This window comes from Chrysochloris asiatica, unplaced genomic scaffold (genome assembly GCF_000296735.1).
Source record: "Chrysochloris asiatica unplaced genomic scaffold, ChrAsi1.0 scaffold00195, whole genome shotgun sequence".
Classification (NCBI taxonomy): domain Eukaryota; kingdom Metazoa; phylum Chordata; class Mammalia; order Afrosoricida; family Chrysochloridae; genus Chrysochloris; species Chrysochloris asiatica.
The window spans coordinates 792,948-815,989 of record NW_006408713.1 but is presented as its reverse complement, the minus strand read 5'-3'; the positions used below and the strand labels follow the sequence as shown (position 1 = coordinate 815,989).

The 23,042-nt window shown below is 38.2% G+C and overlaps 1 pseudogene; it reads left to right on the top strand.

Moving 5' to 3' along the window:
• Positions 1–9,024, top strand: part of LOC102829263 — a 34,450-nt pseudogene extending 25,426 nt beyond the window's left edge.
• Positions 9,025–23,042: the final 14,018 nt, after the last annotated feature.

Below are 23,042 nucleotides of genomic sequence, written 5' to 3'. Positions count from 1 at the left end.
ATGGACTCAAGCCTGGCAACAGTAGTGAGGTTGGCCCAGCATCAGGTAGTGTTTCCTTCTGCTGTGCATAATGTCACTATGAGTCAGTACCAACTCAATGGCGCCTAACAACAACAACAACAATTTCATAATAGAAAAAGATGGAGACAGCCTAAGTTTCCATCAGTGGAAGAATATATACACAAACTTTGGTAATAATACACAATGGAATATTATGCTACCTTGAAAAATAAAACGGAAGCTGCAAGTCATCGTATAACATGGATGAAACTTGAGGACATTATGCTGAGTGAAATTAACCAGTTACAAAAGGAAGAATATTTCGTAAGACCATTATTGTCAAAGTTTAAGAAAAAATGCTCATACTAAAAGAAAAAAAAAACAAAAAAACCTTGGTTGGTTACCAAGGGTGGAAGAGAGGGGACGGTAGAGCACAGGTTAGGGGATAGACAAACCATAATTCAGGTGTTGGGAAGAGCAATACACAAGATGGAAAGGGAGGGTAATACACAAGAAGAGGGAGGAGGGGGAACAAGATAGGGGAACCCTTAGGTACATTTGCATGGGCTAAATGGGACAGAGGTAAACAGTGATGTATTGGAACAAGAAGGCTCTGTGATAAAGGATTGAGACATAGTCTAAATGGGTAAAAGAGGGGAAATTATGTTAAGAAGCTTGACTGTCTTATGGATATTGGTTTACCTTGCCTACTATTGTAAAATGGATACTTGAATGGGATAGAAACGAATATCAGTAAACATGATTACAGAAAATGTGTAAGCCCGTCTTCAACCTATAACTGATTAAAACACCTAAAAGGAATTGTAGAACTTCTCCAGTGAAATAGGTTTCTTGTGTAGCCCTTTTAGTGTATAGAATCTTAGGTGGAATCCTGAGTCCCATCTAGAACTATCTAAGGTGAGACATTCTCATTTGAAAGTACATGTATACCAACCTAGAATGGCTATAGCAGGAGAAGATACTTCCTGAAAGAAAGACCAGTAGGAAACAAACAAACAAAAATGGCAGTCTGTTTGGCTATTACAAGAACAAGCAAGCTGTTCACCAGAGATCCATAAAGGCAAGCAATCAAGTCCTTTCAGGACAAACCCCTGTCTAAGACAGAAAGTTAAAGGGAACACACAAGCAGGCATGTGAGCTTGCTGGCAATGACACTGGTCTACATTTGAGTAGAAGTGGGAAAGTCAATAATGAAGAAATGGGCTGAGTTCATCCATATTCCATAGACTCCTGTGAACCACAAGATGAGAGAGAGAAGAGGAATGGCTGGTAGGACTGACGTTTAGGTTTATTTGTGAAATCATAAGCTAAATTTTAAGGACATTTGAGAACTCATAACATTGGCTTAGCCAATGAGGGCTAGAGCTGAGAGTGAAGCATCCAGTGGATATGAAGTGGGGGGAGAGCCACAAGAACACCCAAAATTTCAAATAGTTCCCATTTCACTTAGTCTGGATGGATTGATGAGAAAAATTCGTCTTGAGGAAGATTAAGATATTTTATACAGGAAGTAAGTGTAAACTGCTACCATTTGATGAACTTGACTTATACTTATGGATGTAGTAGCTCAAAATACCAACTGAGATGGAAGGAGTCTTTGTATCAAGGACCAAACCTATCCCGTTGGCATCTTAGACATTGGCTTCCTAAAATGGGGGGCGGGAGGAGAGAAGGGGCCTATAAAGGCACAAAGTGCCTGGCTTACAATTATTCCAGATGAAGTTTCATTTCAGAGTGTGCAGGGGAAGGCAGAATTCCCACTGAATCATTTTTGTCTTGTTTAGATGGGTCTGGTGAAACAAAAAAGGGATAGGAATCTTTTGATTCAGTAGTGAGTAATTGTTATCATGACTAATTGTGACTGTCACAATTGTAAAGGTAGAAGTTTCTAACATAAAGGAGGGAGTAGTTAATCTTACTTTCCAGGAATATTCCTTTATGTGTATTTCAGAGTTCCAGTACCATCCTCTGAACTTGCTTTGTCCAGTATTCTGTGTTATTACTGGTGGAGGTCTGCACAACAACTCTCCTTAATTTGCTATCAAGCCCCACCTCCCCATCCCTTGTATTTTGAAGGAGGAAGACTACGTAATATACATGAGCATTTGCATCAATTTCTGGTTCCAGTTTTTACTGCAGCCTGTGCACCTGATAAAGTGCACTGGCCATTTTTATAATGATCATTATTGTCATGTTATACATGGGGGCTTCAAAATGTTTGTAGAAAAATTCTGTCATATTTACTTCAATTTTTCCATGAAATATTTGAAGTGACTCTCTCTTTCTCTCTCTTACATACAGAGTAAATATTGAAGGAGACCCTGATAAATCATTTTTTCTCATCTATATCAAAGCTTTAACCACTCATTTGTCCGTTTTTCATATGGTGGTGGGTGTGTTGTTGTGATTCTGGAAGCTATGCCACCAGAATTTGAATACCAGCTGAGTTAACCATGGTGGACAGGTTTTAGATGAACTTCCAGACTAAGAAAGACTAGGAACAAAGAGAAACAGACTACTTCTGAACATTTAGTCACTGAAAATGTTTTGAATAGCAGTAGACCACTGTCAGCAACATAATATTCACTGTTGAAACATGATGTAGAGCACCAAAGTATTGTCAGATATAATGTGGGAAATTGAGACCCTAATGTTGAAAGGCACTCAAAATGCAGCTGGAGAAGAATTGCCTTCTCAAAGTAGAGGTGACCGTGATTACACAAATGAAGTAAAGCTTTAAGGGCCTTCATTTGCTGATGTGAAACAACTCAAAATGAAGAGGAACAGCTACAAACATCCACTGTAATCTGGCCATGCAATTTATGAATTATGAATCAAGAGAAATTGGAAATCACCAAAAATGAAATGGAAGGCATAAACATCAATATCCTATGCATTAATGAACTGAAATGTACTGGCTTTGACCATTTTGAATCTGACAATCATTTGGTTTACTATGCCATGATTCACAAATTGGAGAGGAATAGCTTTGCATTCATCATCAGAAAGAACATATCAAGTTCTGTCTTTAAGTACAATGCTGCACTGCCTGTGATAGGAAAATACCCACACATTTACAAGGAAGATCAATTAATACTACTATTATTCAAATGTATGCACCAATGACTAAAGCCAGTGACGATGAAACTGAAGAATTCTATCAACTTCTTCAGTTTGAAATTGATCAAGCATGCAAACAAGATGTATTAATAATTACTGATGCATGGAATGCAAATGTTGGAAACAAAGAGGAAGGATGAGTAGTTGGAAAATGTGGCCTTGGTTATAGAAATGATGCTGAAGATCTCATTATAGAATTTTGGAAGCCCAAAGACTTCTTCATTATAAATATATTGGTTAAACAACATAAAACATGGCTATACACATGGACTCACCAGAGAGAATGTACAGAAATCAAATTGACCGTGGAAAGAAACATGGAAAATCTGTGGAAAGAAAATACATCTGTGGAAAGAAACCATGGAAAATCTCCATATCATCAGCCAAAACAAGGCCATGGACAAGCTGTGGAACAGGCCATCAATCGCTCATACGCAAGTATAGGCTGAAGCTGATGAAAATGCTGCTGATGGACAGGTTTCAGTCTTGAGAACTGGTGATCTACTTTGGGAAAATAAGGTTTTGGAATCTATATGGGGCACAATTCTGCTATGACACACAGAGTGTCAGTTGATTTAAGTTTATAGAACTCTGTGTATCCAAGGCTCATGTTCACTTTTTTATTTCAATCAAGAAGTAAGATGCAATAGAGAAAGAAAAAAAGTCTTATGATAAACATGCTTGATGTTCCTGCTAATTTTGTGTAACATTTCATTAGGCAGAGCATCATCTGACTTCACATGGCGTTTATGACTACACAATTGGAAATTCTGATATACAAACTTTTGTGCCTAGCCCTAGGTTGGCATGCCACTTCCTAGCCCAACCATGCTGGCTTAAAGAGGTCCAAAACTACACCTGCCTTTGTGTCACCACACTAATCTGAGGGATCGGGGAGAAGTGACTTGCCCATCGATCCACCTGTCATTTGAACATTCAATTGAATAATAATTCTGGAAATTGGAAGAAATGTTCCAGCTCATTGGAAATAGGAGATAATGATCAGCAGGAAAATATCCAATAAATTGAAGTCATTGTTAATATATTTCAGGAAGTCAATTCCTTCTACAAAAATAAATAAATTAATTAATTAAATAATGACAGAAGGGAAAAGGACTCTATATTTTCCAAACTCCAATCTCTTAGCCACCTTCTTTTTTGTCTCTGCTTGCTCACTGGGAAAACCACCAGAAATCCAGGACTCATTTTTTCTGAGATCAAATGACCAGACATCCCCCACACAGAGAACTCACTGAGAACTTGACCTCTGGACCCACGGGAAGAGCTTAAAGTATTTCAAAGGATACTTACATCCTTACCACATATGCAATATGATACGACCAATTGTCTCATATGTGGCAGAGCTACAAGCGATAAAGGCCTTTGGATAGTTTTTCTGGGTAAACACGTAATAGAGACTAGCACGGGATCTGCCTGATTTGAGAAATTCTTATTGTCTGTCCGGCTGAGTGAGTGGCTCTTTCTCCCAATGCTGTATGCCATTAGAGTAACAGACAGACAGACACAGAGATAGACAGATAGATAGGAATCACAATTGGTAGTTTCAAATGGAGAATTTTCCCTGAAAGTTTAGCAGCCAACCTGTGATGAAATGGACAATTAAGGCTCTCACATCTGTGCAAACACAGGGAGGTTTAGGGATGGTTTACTGTAACTGCCTGTTAACAGCTGGCCTGTTTGAAAGTCTAAATCTTTATGATGCAGCTAATTTCTTCTGGTTCTGCTGTGGAGAGTTTTTGCTTTGCTTTAGTGTCAAAGAACCAAAAAAAAAAAAGGATTGTCTGATTGTCTGATCCCAGCTGAAAACGGGAAGGGGAACAGGAGAAGACAAGAGATTGAGTGGGGTCATACACATCAAATACTCTAATTTTCTGAATTGTTTGTATTCATTGATCTGATCTTTTGTGTCTACCCAAGTCTCTCCACACAAACTCTGTCTACCATGTTGTATTGTGTTGGCATTTCTTCAGAGTGGGTTGTGTGGACATCAGGTGTGCCCTGGGATTCTCTTGTTGAGTTGTGATCAGCAGTTCTATCTTCTGATGGCTCTGACACCTGGGCATGATGGTGAGCATTTCCAACATGAAAGGGAACACTTTTTAACTGTGCCAAGTTGTGTGTTCCTTTGGTCTTGCTTCATTTTTCCTGAAGTGCTAGTTTCCTTTTAGCACCAATATAGAACCAATATTTCCCATGTATAATACTTAAAAAAAAAAAAAAAGTTTTATTGTGAAGTATGTGATAGTTTACATGGAAGAACATTAGTTTTACATTCATCCTATCATATATCATTTCATTGCCATGATTACAATCCCCTCCATGCACACAGCTCCTCTCCCCCTCTGGGTCTAGAGTCCCCAGCTGCTCCATCTCTCTACATCATCATCTCTGCCTCCATCTCAGGCATCACTGCTTCTCTGGGTAGGGTCCTGCTCTCTGCTCTTCTCCCTTGATGGTCCCAGGGACTCCGCTCCTAGATTGCAGAGTTAATCACTCCCCTCCTTGCTACAAAATGTCTACCTTTACATTTGTAACCCTTACAATCAATTCTGATTACAATTATTCACTACTGTATCACAATAGACCTATCCACATTTCCTTTCATCAGCCCCGCTAGACATATTGGATACTACTCAATAGAGATTCTACCTTCCTCCATGCCCTCCAGATCTAGGTCCACTCTTGAAAGTTTGTAAGCTAGTCACTTCTTGCCTTTGTAGTGCCCCTCCACCTCAATTTGGGTAGCCAATGTCCATGTTCCCCATCCCTGTCTACTCTGTGTATGGAGGGGATGGGAATTATCCTTGTTGTTGTTATTGTTGTTGTCGGGTGCCATCGAGTCGGAACCGACTCATAGCGACCCCATGCACAGCAGAACGAAACAATGTCCGATCCTGAGCCAAGCTCACTACCATTGCCACACTTGACACCATCAATTATGTCACCTGGATGATCCATCTCATTGGGGGTCTTCCTCTTTTTCTGTGCCCTTCCACCTTACCCAGCATGACATCCTTCTCCAACGATTGCTTCCTCCAGACAATATTCCAAAGTATGAGAGACGAAGCTTAGCCATCCTGGCCTCCAAGGAGCACTCTGGCTGCACTTCTTCCAAAACAGATCTATTGGTTCTTTTGGCAGTCCATGGCACTTTTAGTATTCTCCTCCAACACCACAACTCAAAGGCATCAATTCTTCTACGATCTTCCTTATTCACTGTCCAGCTTTCACATCCATATGAGGCTATTGAAAACACAATGGCCTGGGTCAGGTGCACTTTAGTCCCCAAGCTGACATCTCTGCTCTTAAATACTTTAAAAAGTTCCTGTGCAGCAGATTTGATCCTTACTGTAAAAATTTGTTCCCTTTTTTGAGCTACTGCATCTATAGATGTAGGTTAAGTTCATCAAATTGTATCAGATTAGTCTTTTTTTCCTCTTCTTTCTTCTTCTAGTTGAGCTCTGATCATCCATCCATTGAATCCAGGTCAAGTGGGTATTATCTGCAAGTGTGGGTGTTCTTGTGCATATGCCCTCTCTTCTTACCAGCTGGATGCTTCAATCTCCACTCTAATCCTCTGTGGTTATGTCACTAACTCTGGGCCCAAGAGTCCCCAGGTCTTGCAACACTGCTGGCCAACCAGGTCTCCATCTTGGTTCACAGGAGTCTATTGGATGTTGTTGGGCTTAGCTCGCAGCTTCATTGTTGTTTTTCCCTCACTTTTCCTTATCAGTGGTGAACATGGTCACCAATCAAAGAGTGAATTCCCATTGAGTCTTAGTCTTAGAAGGAGGTTTGCCCTGAGGGGACCCAACCACTTGCCTTGATGTCTCCTGGGTGAGCAACTTGATTGTTCTTGTAGTAATCAGTCAGTCTGCCTATATTGTTTGGTATTTTTCCTGTAGGTCTTTCTTTCAAGAAGTATCTTCTGTTCTTCTAGCTGCTCCAGGCTGGTCTGCTTTTCCTTTCAAGTGGAAATTTCCCACCTCTGAAGATTCTGGATGCTGTTCAGGATACCATCTATGGTCTTATGTAATGCAGAGGCTCCAGAGGAAGCCTTCTTCACTGGTAGCATTGTAGCCCCATTTTAGGTATTCCAATCAATTATAGGCAGAAGACAGGCTTACAAGCTTTCTTCTATGGTGATATTTCTGGTTATTCCTCTCCCCCCACCAAGTGTTTATTTTATAATGGTATACCAGGGAAACCAAGATTCAAAAGACAGCCAAGCATCTTAACATTATTTACCGCCTTTTCCCCATTCCAACCATGTCTCAATCCCTATATCCCAGAGCCCTGTTGTTCCAATATACTTTTTACGTAGTTATATTTTCTAATATCAAGGAGCTCTGGTAGCGTAGTGGTTACAAATCAGGCTGCTAATATCAGTTGCTGAGAAATGTACAGGATGGTGTTTTTAAGAAATTTCTATGATTTGCTTTTGTGATAAATATTTAAACAGACAGGAGCCCTGGTGTGGCACTGGAGGATAAGCACTGAACCACAAGCTCTGTTTGAACCACAAGATCATTGGTTCAAACTAACCGTCTGCTCCTCAGAAACTCTGTACTGGTCACTATGAGTCAGGACTGACTTGATGGCACATAACAACAACAATAGTATTTCAACAGATAAACTCTGGATTGAGTCCTATTTTCAAATTCCAAAGCTACAAATAAAGATACTAATAATCTGTTTAATGGAACAAGTGATACTGATCTTTTGAGTCTCATGATGATAGAGAAGATGAAGGAGAGAGAGGGTCAGTAGAGGATTACCATGCTTATCATGTCCCAGGTTAGGCTTGGAATGGATCTTACCAAGGTAGTTTTCCCAACATTTATTCTTGAAAGAGGAACTGTTTTAGAAATGTATGTAGAGTCTTTTACACATCAGGAAATATCTGTGAGCATTAGTGACAAGAAAGATCCCAGGGACCAAATAGTTCAGGTTGTGAAGTGGTACCTCTAGGCCTTTCATGCAGGAAGGAAATAATCAGTTGTCAAAAAACAATACAACTCTGTTTTGGGTGAGCTCATTCAGTATCCCTGGACATTACCAAATGACACTGAAGAGAACACAGAGTTAGGTTCAGAAGGAACAGTTCGATGGATTTCCCAAAACAGTACAACATGTGTGGCCTAACAGGTCTCCCATCATCCATTCATTTCCACTTTTTATGTTAAGTGTTTTAACAAGAAGATATATTCCAATGCTCATATATTGACCAGGTCAAAATTCCTTGGAATTTCAATTGGGGTCCACAACATAGAGCAAGGCTGTGTCTCATGTCTAGACTATGATGAACATTACATTTTCACTTTCCCCAGTGATTATGGAAGGTCTATCCTCACAGTGCCCTGGGTGTAGCTAGGAGAAGAATGCAAAATCAATTGTTTCAAAATGGGCTGGAGTGCAAATATTGTCTTCCAAAGTAACCCATTCTGTGGGGGCAAGAAGCACAGAGTTACAGCTGAATTTTTTTTCTCCAAATGAAAAGAAGTCTTTTTGCTCAATTGAAGCTAAGTGGAATGGCACAATGTATGCAAAATACACAACACTGTAAAATACAGTTTTTATAGATACCAAGAAGTTGCCTCTAATCAAGAAGAAAGTGAAGTTGGCAGATCAGAATGAATATGAATGGTACAGATTTTGGAAAGATATAACCCTCAACTTAAAAATCAGAGACATTGATGAAGCAACTGAACCAAAGCACAAACTTGAAGAAAGATGAAGAGAAGAAGCCAAAGAAAGGAAATAGAAGGAAATGAAATGGGAGATGAGGTTATTTCATGAAGCCGGAGAATGTTGGTTTATGATGAGCCATTGCTGAACTGTCTTGATGCTGCCAAGCATTAGGTTGGGAAATGTGCAGTTTACATCTGATGACCAGGGCAGGAGGCATAATTAAGCAACAAACAATCTTCTTTGGGATAATCTGGTTCACTACATTCTTACTGAGGTGGTACTGTCTCAGGGAAACTGCACTTTCCAATGCAGCTGAGCATTTGAAGTAAGGAAACATTGCTTTTTAATCTTTTTTCTCTTGTGGAAGTTATGACTTTGGCTTTAGTCCTGAGAAAAACACTGAGGTTTTGAAAACAAGAATCTGACCATTTTTTAAACCCCATGCTTTTAATACATTTATAAACTCTTCTCAAAATCTGAACTCTAGTACTGTTGAGATATATGACATTTCCTAGTTCATATAATCTTGGTTATCTCTATATTGTTGTTATTGTTATGTACCATCTAGTGGGTTCAGACTCACAGCAACCCTGTGTCAGGTTTCCAAGGAGTGGTTGGTGAGCTTAAATTGACAACCTTACAATTCACACCGACATTGCAGTCCAACACATTAACCCAAAGTGCCACGTTATTGGATGCCCATTTTGCATAATTCTGCTAATATTGATTTCTTGGTTTTAGAAAATTAGCACAATGTATCAAAATCAAGTGTTAGGGAATTTCTTGGTCTCACCTATAATATTTTTTACTTTGGAATTAAACTATTATTAAATTTAATCTACTCCTGGACCACAGTTTAATTATATTCAGTGCTTCTTAGGGCTTCATAAAATACTTTCCCAAAGCTTAAAATATATAAATAAATGAGTCCAAATCAGTAAGTTGTTTGAATTCTTGACTGCTGCTTCCATTTGGATTGTGGATCCAAGTAAATGGAATCTTTGACAATTACGATATTTTCTTGGTTTAATATGATGTTATGTATTGGTCCAGTTTTGAGGATTTTCATTTTATTTACATTGAAGTACACTCCAAACTGAAGGTTGTGTTAATGATCTTTATCAGTAAGCATTTTAAGTCCTCATCTCTTCCAACTTCTGATGTGGCACTGTAGGATAAGCACTGGACTGTGAACCACAAGTTCAGAAGTTCAAACCCCCAGCTGCTTCTCAGAAATCCCATACAAGGTCGCTATGAGTTGGAAAGGATTCAATGGCACTTAGAAACATAACCACATTTGCTTCCATTCAGAAAGATTGTGTCATCTACAAATGCGGGTTCTTACTGAGTCTTCCTCCAATTCTGAAGCTGCTAAGTTGTTCTTCATATAATTTAGCTTCTCAAGTTATTTGTTCAATACAGATTGAATAAATATGGTGAAAAGATACAACCCTGACACACACCCACTTATCCATATTTTGAACTATTCATCTTCTTGTTCAGTTTGAATGATTGCCTTTTATTCTATGTATACATTCTGCAAGAGCATAATTAAGTGTTCTGGAATTTCGATTCCTCTCAATATTGTCTGTAATTTCTTATGATGCACAGAGTCAAAACTCTTTTCATAGTTAATAACACATAAGTAAATACAGATATGGTATTCTCTTCTTTCAAACAATATCTATCTGAAATCAGCAATGATATCAGTCTTTCCATGTTCTCTTCTGAATCCAGTTTGACTTTCTGGTGGTTCTTTTTCAATGTAAAGTTACAACCATTTTTGAATTATTTTCAGAAACAAAATTTGCTTGTGATTTTAATGATATTGTTCAATGATTTCTTCATTTCATTGGGTCATTTATCATTGAAATATGCACAAACATGGATTTCTCCCATTCAGTTGGCAAAGTAGAAGTCTTCGATATTTTTTGCTATGAAGCAGTGAGCGACTCCATTGCTGAATCAGTTTGTTGAAAGTGTGAACTTATATTCTGTCTTTGGACTTGTTTTATGCTAATCCCTTCAATGCAGCTCCAATGTCTTTTTTCAGTATTATTGGCTCTTGATTATATAGCACTCCTTGAAATAGGTGAATGTCAACCACTTCTTTTCTATACAACGATTATGCATTCCTTCCATATTCTTTTGATGATTTCTCTGTACTTCACTATTTGACCTAAAGAATGTTTCAAAATTTCAAGTTGTGCTTGAATAGTTTCCTCAGTTCTTTCAGTTTAAGAAATGCTAAATGCGTTCTTCCCTTTTGTTTTTTAACTCCAGTTTTTGTTTTTGTTTTTGTTTTTTTTCACATTTCAATATAACACTTTACTTTTTGTTCTCCAACTCCCTTTGAACTTTTCTATTCAGTCATTTTACTTCATCATTTCTTCCAATCACTTAAGCTATTCTATGTTCAAGAGAAAGTTTGAAAAGCTCTTTGACATCCCCTTTTGGTCTTTTTATTCTTTCCTGTTTTTCAATGACCTGTTGCCTTCATGAGTGATGTACATGATATCATCTCAAACTCTTCTGGTTTTTGATCATTACATTCTAATGTGAATATTCCTAGATTTGTGACTCTTACATTCCACGTTCTGGTTATCAATGGATTCTTGCAGCTAGTTCTTTTTTCTCATTTTGAGTTGTACCATATCAACAAATGTAAGTCCTGAAACCCTTTCTCCATTCACATTTTTATGGTCAACTTAACTTTGAGGAGACAGCTCTTCCCAATCTTATTTTGAGGACCTTCCAACCTGAAGGAAGATCCAATATCAGATAACGCCATGCTGCTTTTTATACGATTTTCAGTGACTGAGCATTCAGAAGTAATCTGACTCTCCTTCTTTCTAATCTGTCTTAGTCTGGGAGTTCTTCTGAAGCCTGCCCAACATGGATGACCTTCCCAAAATATCACAGCAACACACAATCTACTATAGTACAGCAAACTGACAGATGAGTGCCATGTTTTGATATTAATGCTTAAAACTGAGTTTTATGATTGAGTAGAAACTTTTTTTTTTTTACTTAAATCTATATCTCCTTTTCTTATTACATGTAACAGATTGGATCACATATGATATCATAAACTATAGAATATATAGATCATAAAAAAACTCTAGATAGTGTTTTGAAGAATGGGAATTTCAGAACATTGAATTGTACTAATCTGGAACTTGCACATAGATCAGGAGGCAGCTGTGTTTTAAAATGAGGACATGTCTACATCAAGACTGTATCATCTCACTTTTAACCACAAGAAAGTCTGTTTGAACTACAAGGTGGGCTGTTCAAGCTCACCAGCCAGCCCTCAGAAACCCTAAACAGGGTCACTATGGATTGGAACTAACCGGACAGCACATAACACCACCAACAACAATAAATGCATATTCACTTGAGTTCTGATGTAACAAAATTAGATACACACTGAGCTACTCATCACAAATTCCGAAGTTCAAATCAACCAGCACTCCTCAGAAACCCTATACAGGGTTTCTATGAGTTAGAATGTATTCCACAGCACTTAGAAACAACAACATACTTATTAAATCTGTATGTTGAACAAATAATCTGATATGCTAGATTATATTAAAAAAGAACATTGCATGAACATTACAAGCCTGTAATTTGTAGATGGCACAATCTTGCTTGCTGAAAGTGAAATGGACTTGCGGCACTTCCTGATGAAGGCTAAATAATATGTCCTTCAATATGGATTGCAAAGTCAATGTAAGGAAAAAAAAATCACAACTAAACCAATATACAACATAACCATAAATGGAGAAAAAACTGATGTTGTCAAAGGATTTCTTTTCCTTGGATCCACAATCAATTGTATTGGTGCTGCAGTCAAGAAATACAGTGACATTTTGCACTGGGCAAATCTGCTTCAAAAGACCTCTTTAAAGTGTTAAAGAGCAAACATGTCATTTTGAGGACTAAGATGTGACTGAACCAATTCGTGGTGTTTTCCATTGTCTCAAATACATGTGAAAGCTGGACAGTGAGTAAGGAAGACCTGAGAATTGATGGATTTGAACTGAGGCATTGGCAAAGAATATTGACATTTCCATAGACTGCCAGAAACAAACAAACCAATATGTCTTGGAAGAAGTATAGTCAGAATGCACGTTTTGAAGGAGGATGGGGAGACTTGGTGTCACATACTTTTGGCATGTTATCAGGAAGGACTAACCCTTGGACAAGAAAATCATGCTGGAAAAGTGCAGAGAAGAGGAAGACTTCCAACAGTAGATATTGACACAGTGGCACCAACAGTAAGCTTAAACATTACAGCACTTGTGTGGATGGCAAAGGACCAGACAGAACTTCATTCTGTTATGCGTACTGCCACTGTGAGTTGGAACCAATTGGGCTTTATTTAATAAAAACAACAGCAAATTCCAGATGTTAATTTTTCCATGCCAAAGACCTATTACAATGCAGATTCTAGAGAGTTTAGAAGTTGCAATGATTCTAAAAATGAGTGCATCCTTTATGGTTTCTGTGAAGTGAAAAGTGCAATGCACCTACTGACATGGGAAAGCATGCCAAGTCTTGTAAGCATACTGTCCTCCTTTGTAGTTGAGATTCAGATCTTTTCCTAAAGCCCTGTCCTCAGGTTTGTGTACCAGAATAGGAGGGATGATTAATGAGTTGGCAAGAATTCTATAAAGGTTATAGGAACTGTACATATTTACTTTAATGATGAGATGGTTGACAGCAGACCAGAAAGTGACATTCTGCAATATGAACAAGTGTTACCCTGAGGATGGTGACCAGCTGTTCCTTGTCTTCAGTGAGCAAAAATTAGACATGAGCTAAAATGAGCTTAAATGGTCTCATAAGGTAATAATTTGAGATATAAAGAACTTCCTGAGGCAGAATAGGTTACCATGGAAAAAGATGGAATCTCCTTTCCTCAAGGTTTTTAGAAAATATATGCTGTCTAAGTGTGCTAATGTTAGGGTACTCTTCTAACCTTAGGCTAGGTCATCTAGTGTATAAGTGCAGTCTATCTATTGAGATCTACTAGGATTTTTGAATGATGTTTTCTGCTGCCTTTTTTCCTTTTCACCTTCCATTCTCCTTTTTTTTTTTTTTTTTTTTGCATTTCATTCACGTTTTAAATTTATTGTTGTTGTTAGTTGCCTTCTAGTTGATTCTGACTGGTGAGGATCCCATCTGTACAGATCATAACTCTTCCATAGGATTTATAAGGCTGTGACATTTCAGAAGAAGATCACCAAGCCTGTCCCCCGTCCTCGGAGTAGCCTCAAGCTATGTTTGATTAGTAGTCACTTGTTCTATAAGTTTTGACAAGTATGAAAGTTCATTTAAAACCACCATAATTAAGAGAGCAAACAGTTCTCATGATTTTATACTGTTTTCCTCCAGTTGTATTTTTCTTCCTCCAAATAAATTAATGGTAAGATTTCAAATATGTAAAATACTGTTACTCAAAATTGTTAACCTTTACACTCACACACTGAACACACACCATCTCCTGTCCTATCTCTCTGTTAAGTAATATATTGTGTTAAAAAGCAAACAAACTATTTATAACTGCTTTAATATTTTGATATACATTAAATTAAAATTAGAGTATAAAAGTGATGGTATTTTAAAATAATATTTCAGAGTCTGTTCTTCTGCTTTGTGCTAAAATTTAGTTAAACTGACCTGAATGCCTGGGAAGATATTTGGAAGGAACAGTGACAGGAAGTGAAAAAATGCATATGAATCACCTTTCAAATAGAACCTATTTAAACTAGATTTTTTTATGACTGTAGAGAAGAGAAGTGGAAACTTTAAGCTGTTTCTTTTTCTCCATATTTTTATGTATATGTGTGCTTTTCTCATCTTCACCCATGAGTAGCAGGTGCTTCTTGCATAAGGTTAAGAAAAACTACAATCCCAAAAGAAATGGCTAGCTGGTGTTGGAATTGATATTTGGCACCAATGGTCTTCAAAGGTGAAATTTGTTGTTATTGTTATTGTTGTTGTTAGGTGCCATCAAGTCAGTACCAACTCATAGTGACTCTATGCACAACAGAATGAAATGCTGCCTGATCTTGGACCAACCTCACAATTGTTGCCAGGCTTGACCCCATTGATGCTGCCACTTTGTCAATCCGCAAATTTGGCTTGAATTACAAGGAAAGAAGTTCAAGCTCACCAGAAGCTCCTTGGGAACACTTTTCAGGGTTGCTATAAGTTGGAACTGACTTGTTGGCACTTAACAATAACAACATATGCATATGAAAGTTTGACAATGAATAAGGCAGACTGTACGGCTATAGAAGAATTGGTGCATTTTGATATATGATGTTGGAAAAGAATATTGAAAGTACCATGAAATTCCAGCAGAACAGACACATCAGTGCTGGAAAACATACAGTTAGAATGTACCTTAGACCTTAGGGTGCAAGGCTTTATCGCTTCTACTTTGTACGTGTTATAAGAAGGGACAAGTCCTTGGAGAAAGACATCATGCTAGGTAAAGTGGAGAGTCAGTGAAGGAGAGAAACACCCCCAACAAGATAGATTGACACAGTGGCAGCAGCAATGGGCTCAAATATAACAAGAATTGTAAGGATGTCACAGTACTGAGCAGTATTTCCCTCTGTTGTGCATATGGTGACTATGAGTGAGAACCAACTTGAAAACAACTAACAACAACAGCAATATTGATATAGTACTAAGGAGGCATCCTGGTAGCGTAGTGGTTATGATTCGGGCTGCGAATCTTAAGGTCAGCGGTTTGAAACTACCAGCCGCTCCGCGGGAGAAAGATGAGGCTTTCTACTCCCGTAAGGATTTACACCCTAGGAAACCCTGTACAGGGTCGCTATGGGTCGGAACCGACTCAACGGCACTTAACAACAACAACAAGGAGGCATCCAAAAGTTCTTAGAAAAAGTCTAGTCTTTCAATTCTATTTTCCATGAACTTTCTACATCCCCCTTCTTCATATATACAAAACACACACACAATGATCACTTTCATATGCACTATTTCATGTATTTCGTTTTAGGTAGCAGGACAATGAAAGAATTGAACTTTTTAAATCATGTACTGGTGAACACTCTTTTATTAGAGTGTCTTTGTTCAAAATTACAAGCCCCATGCTCATGTCTGCCCTTCCCTTTCCCTTGGACATAAGACAGAAGTTACCATGGTCTTAGAGTGTAGAACCCTCCTTATGAAAGCTTGGCTCCAGGCATCACACTGCTGAGTTCTTTGACCCCATTCACCCATAAGGCCTGAACTCTGAGCACTCACACTGGGACTCCGCAGCAGAGCTTGTCAGTTTATTTTGGCTCAGCCTTGTTGTTCTTCGATTAGGCTTCCTTGGATGGTACAGAGTAAGATGCGAAGATGTCCCTCACCTCCACCCCGGTGGATTTGTATGCCTGTGCAGCTGCTGGCCAGGGGCTCTGGTTTCAGTAGGTGAGCTGTGGAGGTAGGTGTCCGGATCAAGTTTTCCATTCTTTCAGGGGCTGGATGCAGAGTGAAAAGTCTCCTCCGGCTTGCTAGGCATGTTCCTTAGGCCACCAGGCTACACCAGATGAATAGGGAACATGAGAAGGCAGAAAAGGGAGGGATTAGTTTTGTGTGGGGTCAATGTTGATCTTTCCTCACCTGCTTTTAGCAAGTATTCACCTCGCTGAAATATTTTTTTATTAAATTTTAATCAAAAGCACAAAAACAGATTGTTTATCATCGGAAAGACTAACCTTATTGTAAGCTTTTCTTCCCTGGCCAGTCTTACAGATGTTAGAAACTTGATAAGATGAAGGGGCTTTATTCAGAAGCAGAGAATGACTAAAGGGCCAATGAGCTTCTAGAGAATTGAGGAGAATTAGTTGATTTTATTATTATACAGATAATATTTTCCTTTAAACAGATTGGCTTTGCCTTGTGTCTCTATTTTGGATGCTGTATCTATGCAACCTTCATATGTAGAGAGATCATGTTGATCACTGAATTTGTAAGATGTTTATTCCTCTGTTTGCTCTTTGTCTGACCTGATGTTGCTGTTGTAAGGTACCATTGAGTGGGTTCCTATGTAAGACAGAACAAAATGCTGACCATTTCTGCTCCGTCATCACAACTATTGCTATGTTTCAGCCCATTTTTGCAACCACTGTGTCAGTCTTTCTCACTGGGGATCTGTCTCCTTTTTGCTGACCCTCTAGTTGACCAAGCATGATATACTTATGTAGTCCAGCTGATTTCCTTTAAGCTCAAATCACATGCTTAAAACATTTCTAGAATCTTTGATTTCATAATGTAAACTTTTGCTTTACTTTGACAAAAAGACACACATAGCCTTCAATCCTTGGATTGCTAAGTTTAACTTTCAACTAGATATTTTAATAAAATAATAATAATAATAATAAAATATTCAAGGTTCTGTGCTAGGATGATTACTGTTACCCCATGCCTAACATTTTCTTCTGTAATCAAGCATTTTCCACCCATCATTCCTCATAGAGAGAAACTTGAATATTGAGAGAGTCAAGTCAACAAACATCCTAAATTTTAGAGTAGTTAGAAAATTTATTGGAAAGTGTGGTTTTTTTTTCACCCTCTTATGAGAACATGCCATGGTTCCTGAGTAGCAGAAACAGTATGCATTCACCTTATATTTGAAAGGGTGTTCACTGGGACCCAGCTAGTGACGCTGAGGAAGAAAGGTCTGGCTATGCATTTCTGTAGCCTAAAGCCAAGAAAATTCCTTAGAAATCATGGGGTTGCAATGACTCAGAGTTATCTTAAAAGTGATGGGTACAAAAAATAATGCCATTTGATAATAAGTAGTTACTGAATTTTTGTATTTCATTTACATAGCAGGGGATTAAATGACCAAGTCTAACCACATCTCTTCAGCATGGACAAACTTCTCTCTACCATCAAGCTACTATTGAGATATCTTTAATCCAAACTTGTTGCTTCATAGAACTCTTGGTCCTTCATGAAACTCAGTAAAAAGTAAATGATCATTAGGCATGCCTGAAACCCATATTCAATCCACTGCCGTCAAGTGGATTCTGACTTACAGTGACTTATAGAACAGCAGACCTGTTCCTGAGGGTGTTGTGAGTGTAAATCTTTATAGAAGCAAACACTGTCATCTTTCTCCCTCATGCTCAGGAACACACACACATGAGCATACACATACAAACAAGCACACACACACACAGTGCATAGGCAATTGGACCTACCTCAGCACTCTGTCTAGAAGCCAAGTGCAAAGTCATTGTTCACATTTTATTCCTAGAAATTTTGATAGAAATGCAAACAGCATTCAGCTCTTCAGCTGAAAATGATGACTTTCAAAAAGTTGGTGCATCATAGGCAATTAGGGATGGCTCTGAGTTTGCTCCTATCCATGTTCTGGATATCAGCGGGATGTGCTACTAGAAACACAAGTTCATGGGACTTTCGCCATAGGCTCTCCTTTTCAGTATGTAGTTAAGCTTACCCAAAAATGACTCAAGCTGGGAGCTTACATATCATTTTCAAACATCTTCTATGTGTTATAGATCTTTATATAGATCTTCTATGTACATTTTGCAGCTTGCCAAGATAGGCATTGGTGTTTATGTTAAACAGAGAGCATTTTATGTCATGAAAGTTTAGTGACTTTCCCAAGATCACACAGTTGGAAAGTATTAAATCTGAACACAAATGTACATCTTCTGACTCTTCCCATTCTTTCACCACCTGCACATTCCACATACAAAACTGGCCTTTCAGAAACCTCGGAATTCATTATAAATATTTGTAGCAGTTCTTGTGAAGTGTTCTGCCACAGAATATCACACCTTGAACAATTCTGATTCAGAATATTTAATAATCTGAATTACTATTTAACAAAAACATACAAAAAGAAGTTTTTAGGTACTGAGTAGGAAATGTGACAGATCAGATATGATACTCATTACTTTAGAGTTCATTTTTTTCTCTAAAATTTAGCCCTAAATTTAGTTTGGATACATTTTCTTAGGGAGCTTATAGGCCATAAAGAGAGAGAGAAAAAAATAAACAAATAAAAGAAAACATTAATATTGCTTTTTTTTTTTTTAATGATCTTAACTCTTCTGATTTTTGCAAAAGATTCATTGCTAAGACATACACCCAAAATAATTGTGGATAATAGGACTTGATCTCCTTTGTTTGAATGTTAGTAATCATAATGACCTGAAATTTTTGGTGATTTTCCCACAAGGGAAATGCTTCTTTAGCTGAAAACAGAAGAATAAAGTCACACCATTTCTATTCATGATATCTTTTTTGTTTCCAGGCTCACTTCAATATGTATGAATGGGGCAAATGCCATGATATCTTGCGTTTTAAATCTGGAGAAAAGTCACCCGTATTTGGTTTGAGTTTCCAGTGAAATTCTCAATTAAGTCTTATGCTGACCTTAATAACGAGAGAATACTCATTTTGTTGTCCTGATTCACGGACATACGTCTGTGTTTCTCCACAGTTCTAAGGTGGTATTTTTGCCTCCTACTTTGAATTTCACAAAGGAAAACAAACAAATACAGACAAACCCACAAAACGCACAGCATGCATTTGGAATTTGTTTTGTTAACGGACAACTGAGGACAGAAGGGACCCTCTGTACATTTGTGGTGACTCAGGTCTAACAGAGGCAAATTCACATGTAAGTGAATCTCCCTTTTGCACCAGTGTGGCGGTTTGTCAGTCTGGTGTCTGTCAGCACCTTTTCAGACCCCTCAATGGAGCTGCTGGGGCATGCGAACAGTATCTGTTTGCCTCAGGATATGTGCTTCGGAGGGGTTTCAAATGGGGGCCAAGTCTACTCAGTCATTCTTTGCTGTCAATGATAAAAAAAAAAACAACATGTGAGAGAAAAAAGGGGAGAGCACACCCCAGGGGTCATATCAGTAGCTGACTGTCACCAAATTAAAATTATTGAAGCTACAATAGTATGGAATCAATGTGCAAGCACCCTGAAAATGACTAAAACTAGCTTGTTTCCTAATTTTCTCCATGTTGGCAGGGCAGAAGTAGTGAACTTCCTGTATTTCAAAAATAATAAACAAACCTAAAATTCTTGTTATTATGTTCCAATGAGTAACTTCTAACTTCTAGTGACTCTATGTACTATAGAACAAAACACGGCCCGATCCTGCACCATCTATTGCTCTTGCATCCCATGTTGCTGATACACTGCTAACCCAATTTCTTGGGGTCTTCCTCTTTTTCCCTGACCCTCTATTTTACCAAGCATGATGTCTTTTTTCCAGGGACTGATCCATCCTGATAACATGTCCAAAATACATAAGATGAAATCTTTTCATCCTGCTTCTGAGCAAAAGTATTATTATAGTTCTTCCAAGACATATCAATGCATTCTTCTGACAGTCTTGGTGGCAGTGTGCCATGGAGTTGGTTCCAAATCATAGCGATCCTGTATAGGGTTTCCAAGGTTATAAATCTTTACGGGAGCAGCATCTTTCTCTTATGGAACAGCTAGTAGTTTTGAACTGCTGTTCTTCAGGTTAGCAGCCCGACTCATAACCACTATGTTACCAGAGCTCCTTACAGTCTTAGCTTAGTTTAATCCAAAGAGTAGTTATAGGCTCTTGTGTTGATCTCATTGCCTTAAGGGCTCCTTTAAGCCACAACTGAAGGCCAAAAAGTAGTTTTACAATATCCATCATACTGAAAATGAAATTATAGATTAGACAGAGATAATGTAGACCTTGGTTACTATTGGATTGATTTACACTCAAACACCTTTGGTGTTTGGGCATAAGCTTTCATAGTTAGGCAAATGCGCTCCTACAAGTATACTATCTTATTCAGTGAAGACCTCCATGCTGATGTTGTTATTGTGTGTCATAGAGTTTGTTCTAACTCATAGTGACCCTGTATAAGGTTTTCCAATGTGACTGATGGGTTGGAACTGCTGACCATGTGGTTAATATAATTGTTCTTATTATATAGAGCCACACCAGAACACTATACAATCATTTCAGCAAGTACTGAGAAGCATAGTGGCTCTGTAGAATAATCAGGACTATGAGCTAAAAGGTCTGCTGTTCGAGTCCACCAGCCACTCAACAGCAAAAAGAGGAGGCTTTCTACTCCCATAAATATGCACAACCTCAGAAACTCTATACAGGAGTACAGCAAGTGAGAACCGAGTGGACTCACACAACCACCATAAGTTGGAACCTACTCAAAGACACTTTTCAATGGAAAAGTCAGGCAGAGAAGTACGGAGGATGCACTGTCCCTGGAAAGGAAGTGCCTGCTACAGAATGAAGTATGTAGGGAAACGCAGAGGTCATGGACCACTTACATGTTCTTTGACCATTAATTGCCATTTTAGAACAAGGAACTATCTAGTGGCCCACTTGATTCCACTCAGTCCACCTGTTGTTGTAAAATTGACTTACAGGGGAATGTGGGAATTAATACGTGGAATTTTACTTAACAATTTTTCAGGCCATAATGCCTGAGTTCTATGAAGGGATATGTACATTTTTAAATCTTCAAAGAATTTTATCTGCTTTGGTAATCTATCCTAATGAGTCATAAGTCAATGTCAGAGAGATAGTTCCCATAGCTAACCAAAATTCTTCATGCTGCCATTTAAGCCCATTCCCTTTTGCTCTGCCTTTAGCAAAATGTAACAACACCAGCTGTCCACAATCCTGTGTGGAGCTTTTATGTTTTAAGTGAAGGTACTGATTCACTTTTGATTGTTTTTCCTTCATGTTGACTCCCCTTCACAGACTGCACTTTCTTCATTGGAAATTTCGTGGCCCTGACCCCCAGAACACATGCTAGGTATTCTGTATGTCATTGCAACTGTCACAGACAAACAACCCAATAAATTTGTTACCACTAATCATCAAGCTGAACTCCTGGTGTGGCATTTTATGATAAGCACTGAGCTTATAAAAAGCACAAGGTCAGCCGTTCAAATCTACCAGCTGCTTCTCTGAGTTGGAACCAAATTGACATCACTTAACAATAACAACAACAGCAATCATCATTAAATTAGTGACTAAAAATGATTGTATTTGGCAAAAAAGCTACAAAAGATAGCTTGAAAGTAGTAAGAAGCAAAGATGTCACTTTGAAGGTTAAGGTAAGCCTTACCCAAGCCATTGTATTTTCAATACCCTCAAATGCGTTTGAAAGTTGAATCGTTAATAAGAAAAACTGGAGAAGAATTGGTGGATTTAAATTATGGTGTTGGTAAAGAATATTGGAAGTACCATCGACTGCCAGATGTAAAAACAAATGTCTTTAGTGTTCGGTCAGAATGCCCCTTAGAAGGGAAGATGGCAAAGTATGTTATCAGGAGGTACCAATCCCTGGAAAACGACATCATACGTGGTAAAGAGTCAGTGCAAAAGAGGAAGACACCAAAAAGATACCATTAAATAGTGATTGCAGCAATGTACTCAAACATAAAAGTAACAGTGAGAATGGAGAATAAGGTTGTTATGTGTTGAAGCCAATTCAGTAGCACAAAGTGATACACAACAATCATCAAACAACTGTTGCTCATTCACAAGGTAAAAATGATTGTGTATTATTACTTTAAAATTGTGACCGTTAGAGACATATTTTGAAATTGTAACCCCTGATATCTTTAAACATGAGCATTTATGAAAACAGGGTCTTTGTAGATGTAACTAGCTAAGTGAGCATGAAGTAATATTGGAGAAGATTGGAACTTGATCCGTATGACTGGTGTCCTTTTGAAAAGAGAAGAGGCAGACACAGTGAGAAGGATGCTATGCAAAAATGATAAATTTGGAGGGAAGTCAACTAGATAAAAGACAATGGCACCGATCGAAATGATGTTGTCATAATCCAAATAACACTTGGGGTTGTCCGATGCTAGAAGAAGCAATGAAGGATGGTCTCCTGACACTTTAATTTCAGGTTTGTGTCTCAAGAACCATGAAATAATGAATGCCTTTTGTCTTAAACTTTACACACACACCTGTTTATGGTAATTGGTTATGAAAGTCCTAGGAAAACAATATCCTGGATTAGGAACTTTAGATGGAATGAAAATAAATGCAGGACTGAACACTTTCTTATATTTTCCAAAGAAGCGAACATACTGGGTGCAAGAAGCTAAATTTCCTCCTAGTGAAAACCTGCCTGGGTTTTCC